This window comes from Gossypium hirsutum, chromosome A03 (assembly GCF_007990345.1).
Source record: "Gossypium hirsutum isolate 1008001.06 chromosome A03, Gossypium_hirsutum_v2.1, whole genome shotgun sequence".
Lineage (NCBI taxonomy): Eukaryota > Viridiplantae > Streptophyta > Magnoliopsida > Malvales > Malvaceae > Gossypium > Gossypium hirsutum.
In genome coordinates, this window is record NC_053426.1 from 9,462,279 (window position 1) to 9,467,186 (window position 4,908).

General features: G+C 34.0%; 1 long non-coding RNA gene across 2 annotated transcripts; it reads left to right on the forward strand.

The window, feature by feature from the left end:
- Positions 1 to 3,017: 3,017 nt before the first annotated feature.
- Positions 3,018 to 4,649, forward strand: LOC121224541 (uncharacterized). Of its 2 annotated transcripts, XR_005922148.1 has the most exons (3): positions 3,018 to 3,677; positions 3,764 to 3,887; positions 3,977 to 4,649. It is a non-coding gene; the product is annotated as an uncharacterized lncRNA (long non-coding RNA). The 2 variants fall into 2 exon arrangements; XR_005922147.1 differs by having other exon boundaries at positions 3,764 to 4,649.
- The last annotated feature ends 259 nt before the right edge of the window (positions 4,650 to 4,908 follow it).

The window sequence follows — 4,908 nt, forward strand, 5'->3', positions numbered from 1 at the left end:
ACATATCGATCAACCATTGGCTATATATTCAAGTTTGGTTTAGGGACAAATTCTTGATGTAGTAAAAGACAGCCAATTATGTCCTTATAAACAACAGAGGCAGAATACAGAGCAACAGCTATGGCAGCCCAAGAAAGTACATAGTTAGTGCAACTTGTGGAAAATTTACACCAAAAATTTGATTATGCAATACCCCTCTATTGTGAAAATTAGTCAACTATTCGTTTAGCAGTAAATCCTGTGTTTCATACAAGGACCAAATATGTGGAGGTGCACTTCCATTTTGTTAGGGAGAAGGTGTTACAAGAAGAAATTGAGTTGTCATATGTCAAGACTGATAACCAGGTTGCAAACTTGTTCACGAAAGGCTTGAGTACAACTAAGTTGGAAAAGTTTTGCTCACAACTTGGGATTGTGAAAAACTTTGGAGTTGGCATTGAGGGAGAGTGTTATAGTTCACCACCAACTCAGTTAGTGGCCTAAAATCTTAGGCATAACAGCAGATGAAATATTCAAATTAGTTTCAATAAAGTTGTTGAATGGTTAGCTAAACTCATGGTTTAATATCTGATTGTGATTTTGCTTTTGAGTTATCCTATTTTTTAGCTAAAGTTGTTGTAGTTTCAGCCTATATAAAGGATGTAAATCAGTGAATAAAAAGTGTCTTGAGTTCTTGTTTTTCATTGAGTCTTTTGTATACAATTCATAAAGTGTTATTGAGTGAGTTTCTTCTAGTTTTTTTTTTACAGCAAATCTTCCTATTTAGTCTGACATGTATGTACCTAACAAAATTAGAACCAAGCTCAATGATAATAGCTTTTGTTGTATTTTTTTATAAGTTAGTAAGGAATCAAAGGTTTAAAGACTACATGATCCAATTTCATATAGGATCATTTTCAACAGGGATGTTCTATTTGAAGGAGACAAGAATTGTGTTTGGGATAAGGAACATGAATAATCCATTGTGTTTGATTTGAAATAGGGAGAATGTGATGAAGAAGTAGTTCTTATTGTTGAGATTGAAAAAGAGAATGATTTCGACCTTGATGATCAAGAGGAAAATCTATCCTTTAATTCTCTATCTGAAAGCCACTATTCAACTATGCATCAAGGAAGGAATAGGGCACCGCTAGTTTGGATGAGAGACTATGAAACATATGAAGGTCTCTTTAAAGAAGAAGCTGTTATGGTTATGTATACTGCTACTGATATTGACCCTATTCACTTTGAAGATACGATAAGAAGTAAAAAATGGAAGCAAGCCATGGATGCAAAAATAAAAGCAATAAACATCATCGATATATGGGAATTAATGGATTTGCCTAAATGAGGAAAAAAGATTTGAGTTAAATGAGTTTATAAGACCAAATTTGATGAAAATGGAGAAGTAAATAAACACATGGCTGGACTTGTAGTGAAAGGGTATGCCCAACAACATGGAGTGAACTACACGAAAGTTTTTGCACCTATGGCACATATGGAGACAATTCAGTTGGTAAATGCACTTGCAGCTCAAAGAGGATAGTCTATTTACCAGCTTAATGTAAAGTCTACATTTCTGCACAGTGAGTTGAATGAAAATGTTTTTGTAGAACAACCTTGTGGTTATATCCAAAAAGGCGATGAGCAAAAAGTTTACAAGTCGAAGAAGGCACTTTACTGGCTTAAGCAAGCCCCGCAAGCATGGTACAGCTGTATAAAAGTATATTTCATGAAGAAAGGTTTTGAAAAGTGTGACTACAGTTCTACTTTATTCATACAGACAAAGAAAGATGACAAAGTATTTATAGTTGTATAAAAGTATATTTCATGAGCTTAAAGTATTTATGTCGATGATCTTATTTTTATCAGAATTCAAAGATTCCATGAAGCATGACTTTGACATGACAAACCTTGGAAGGATGAGATATTTACTTGTTTTGGAGGTCTTGCAAGGATCAAATGGAATCTTTATTGGTCAAAAGAAGTATCCTTTGGAAATACTGCAAAAGTCTGGGATGGATAAAAGGAATTTTGTCAATAATTCAATAATTTCTAACTTTAAGCTCATGAAGGAAGAGGGAGGAGTTAAGGTAGACAAGACTTACTACAAACAAATTGTGGGTAGTATCATGTATCTCACAACAACTCGATCAAATATGATGTTTGTGGTAAGTTTTATTAGCAGGTATATGGAGAATCTCATCGAGCTTCATTTACAAGCGACAAAACAAGCGACAAAAAGGGTGTTATGGTATTTGAAAGGTACAACTAAGTTTGGAATTTTTTATAGGAAATGAGGAGATAATGAACTTTTTACTTGCATAGATAGTGCTTATGCTGGAGATTTTGAAGACAAAAAAGCGCATTAGGCTATGTCTTTCTATTAAGCTCGAAAGTAGTATATTAGTAGTATATTAGTCTTAAAAAAACAACCAATAGTAAGTTTATCTACTACAAAGGTTGAATTTATTGCTCTTGCCTCGTATGCATATCAAGCAGTTTAGTTAAAACGAGTCTTGTAAAAGCTGGATTCGAATCAAGGCAAGGCAACTATTATTTATTGTGATAATAGTTCTACAATCAAACTTTAAAAAAAAATCTCACAATGCATGGTTGTAGCAAGCACATAGCTGTGCGGTTTTATTTCTTACGAAAGCTCACGAAAGATGGTACGATGAAATTGGTGCATTGTGCCACACAAAAACATTTAACAAATTTGATGACTAAACCACTCAAGATGGATGCCTTTTTGAAGTTATGAGAACTTTTGGGAGTTTGTTCTAAGTCTAAAGTAGACTAATTGCTTACAACATTTAGTTTAAGGGAGGAATTGTTAGGATTTGGTTAGTTTTTAGTTAATATAATCCCAATTTTATTGGGATTCTCTCTTGTTTCTTGATTGTATTTGTTAGTCAAAATATTTAGACTTAGATTATTTTTAGCTTAGTTTGTTATGTAAGCCTCTATATAAAGGCAAGGTTGTTTTAGTTTAATGCATCAAATTTTCTCCATCAATTCTTTTTCTCTCATAAATTCTCCTCTAATTTACAACAATTTCAAGCAACCATCATTGATTTCATGATAAATCTCCTCCAAGGTTCTAAATTACTTTTAATTTAGTAACTTATTTTTAATTATTGTAATCAGATTTTTGTTTCCTGCTTTGGGAGGGTTATTAATTATTTGGTTATGACATTGGTGCCACTCTTGGTGCTACAATATTTTTGAAGGTGCTTCAACAGATTACCGTTTTACTTGTAGCCTTATCAAATTAACCTGCCATCTTTCACTTAGCATTACCTACATTGGAAGATTTATTATTGTATCTAATGTAGGGGTGAAGCCATAAAATTTTTAAAAGATTAAATAAAATTTTATATTTATAGGAGGGGCTAAAGTATAATTTTACATTTACTAAGGGACCAAAATGATTTATTTTTTTCCATTTTTGTTGATAATATCAGTCACCAGAACTTAGTGGCATTATTTGGTTCAATCTTTCAACTGTTCAGCTAGGTTTGGTGGTTTGATTTCTTGGTTATACTTGAAGAATTGATGCATCATTTGTGGAAGTTTGCATTTCTTTCTTTCAAAAAATATGTTATAAATGCATGTTGGCTTGAGTGCAGGCCAGTGGTTCTCTTACGGGGCACTTCTTAGTTTCTTCCTTGTCTGTCCATTTGCGGATTTCCACGGTACTCTTTTATTCGACTTCTTCATCATACTTAGAGCTTATAGGCATGAATTTATCTTAACAAATAAATTTCTTTTTCGCATGAAGGAAGGAAGAATGATCTTATTACTGCTGCTCTACTATATGTGCTTTGTGGTCTGCTGACTGGTTCTGCTCCAACCTCAGTGTTCTCTTAGTAGGATAGCTAGTGTATGGCACCAATATCAGACTAGTGAGCTTCTCAAAATCAACTGCTGGTGTTTTTGGAAGATTTAGTATGATGTGCTTGATTGTAACATATCGCATGATGCCATGTGCCAGGTCATGTATGGGGGCTCCCCTCTACATAGTAGAAACTTGCCCATCTCAGATATGCGGTACAGTAATATCTCTAAAGGAAATATTTGTAGTTTTAGAAACTTTGGTGAGTTTCTCTAAGATGCTATATTATTACCAACGCTATCAAGCTCTTCTGAAGTGTAGATTTTTCTGTTGTTGGGCTATTTAGTGGGAAACTTCCAAATTAATGCTGTTTGAGGGATGGCGATACATGTACCAGTAATCAAGTATAGTGCTCCGATCGTAGTATTAAAGGGAATAGGAATGTGGAGTCTCCCATCATCATCACGCTGATTAATTCTCAGAGTGGCTGAAGGTGAAGGATTTTACAAGAATATAAGAGAAGGCCACCAATGCCCTAAGCAAACTATGGGGTCGGGCTATGAAGCCTCCGACAAGCTAATATATGATTTCCTAATCTCCTTACAGACTACCTTTATGGACAAGGAAGCCGAAGTAAATTTCTTGGAGAAATTTCATGGGCCAAGTTTGAAAGCCTTCATAATTGGTGGAGGTTTAGTCCTTTTTCAACAGGTGTCTCTTCCTCCTCGCTTAACCATACTGTTTATTTATCTATTAGTTATTATTTATATTCCTTTTTGGCAAACATAAGGATACAAAAAAAGAGAATGCTAAGGCAGAATTTTATGTCTAAGGGGTTGATTTACAGCCTGATTATGATACATAACCGACCGAGTGTTCTGTATTACGCTGGTCCAATTCTACAAGTAATCGGTTATTGAATGGATCACATATGATGTAAATTATCAAAACCATATTTAGCATATATAAAATTGGGGTTTTTTATTAAAATAGGACAAAAAAATTAACAAAATATCAAAATAATACAAAATAAAAATTATGTACCAAAATGGTACATTTGGGGTGGTGCCGCCTATGGCAGAGGCATGACC